Source organism: Marmota flaviventris, chromosome 6, assembly GCF_047511675.1.
Source record: "Marmota flaviventris isolate mMarFla1 chromosome 6, mMarFla1.hap1, whole genome shotgun sequence".
Classification (NCBI taxonomy): domain Eukaryota; kingdom Metazoa; phylum Chordata; class Mammalia; order Rodentia; family Sciuridae; genus Marmota; species Marmota flaviventris.
In genome coordinates, this window is record NC_092503.1 from 53,033,724 (window position 1) to 53,035,358 (window position 1,635).

A 1,635-nucleotide genomic window follows, 5' to 3' on the forward strand; every position below is an offset into this window, starting at 1 on the left:
AACAAAGATGTTGTGTCTGCCGAGAACTGAAAAATAAATATTATCTAAATAAATCTCTCGCTCTCTCTTTCTCTCTCTCTCTCTCTTAAAAAAAAAAAAAAAAAAAAAAAAAAAAAAAAAAGCTCTCATACTTGCCAGTATTCTTTGGAAGTCATCTCTCTTTGCTGCCTGAGGGTAAACATTTTAAAGGCTGGCATGGTGTCATTTTGTGTAATAGGCAATAGGAAGCTGGCTTGGACAAATAACATAAACTTAAGAAAATTCACTCATTTTATTTAAATGAAAATATAATTCAGGAAAAAAAAAAATGAAAATACTGACTGAAAACATCAAAGTGAAGCTCCTTAGCACATTGCTTGTTTGCTGCTTAAACTTGTTTCAAAAAGTGCAGCTAAGTTTTGTTTATGGACTAAACGTGATCCCTTCAAATTCATATGTGAAACTCTAGCCCCCAATGTGATGTTTGGAGACAGGGCCTTTACAAAGTAATTAAAGTTAAATGAGGTTATAAAGGGAGGGCCTAGGTACAATAGGATTAGTGCCCTATAGAAGAGATGTAGGAGAGCTCACATTCTCTTTCTTCTCCAGGTTAAAAAGCAGGCATTTGCAAGAACTAGAAAGAGAGCCTTCACCAGAAACACATCCTTTCAGGCTTTATTGTTGGAATTTCCAGCTTCTGGAACTGGAACTCATCATACTTATTTGATCTGTGACTTGCCTCCTCCTTCTATAGAGTTTTTATAGATCATTTGTTTCTGAACTAATAAGACAGTTCTTTCTTTCAATTTCCTGTCTTTCCAACATAATTTTTGTTTCATTTTTGCAGATTTTCCCCTCTTTTTTAAAGATAGGATCTTACTATATTTCCCAAGTTGGCCTTGAACTCCTGTGTTCAAGCAGTCCTCCTGCCTCAGCCTCCTGAGTAGCTGGGGCTATAGGTGCAAGCCACTATGCTTAAGATCAGTCTGTATAACTTTTTCCTTTCTTTCTTGCCTAAATGCATGGTCTAGCATGTCTAATATAATGTCAAGTAGAACTGGTGTGGGTGAACATCCTGCAATGTTCTTACTCCTCAAGGGAGAGTATTCCATATTTCATCATTAGGTATGGTGTTAAAGGTCTCTGAGATGTCCTTTATCAAATTGAGGAAGTTTCCTTCTATTCTTTTTTTGATAAGAGTTTTAATTATGAACAGGTTTGAATTTTGTTAAATGTCTTTTGTGCATATAGGATGACCGTGAGTCTTCTCCTTTTTGTTGTTAAAGTGATGAATTACATTGGTTTTTTAATGCTAAAACAACCTTGCATTCCTGATATAAACATGGAGGAGAAAGCAGTGGTAAAATAGGCAGAGATTGGAGAGATATGGCCACAAACCAAGAAATGCCAGCAGCTACCAGAACTTGGAGGAGGCAAGGAATGGATTCTCCTGCCGAAGAAATGTCCTGTTTACACCTTGATTCAGACTTCTGGCCTCCAGAACTGTAAGAGAATAAATTTCTGTTGTTTCATGCCACCAAATTTGAAGTGATTTGTTATAACAATCATAGGAAACTAATGCAGTTTTGGTCATGATATCATTTTTCTAATATGTTTGATTATTTGATATTTTGTTAAATAATTCTAACTATGCTC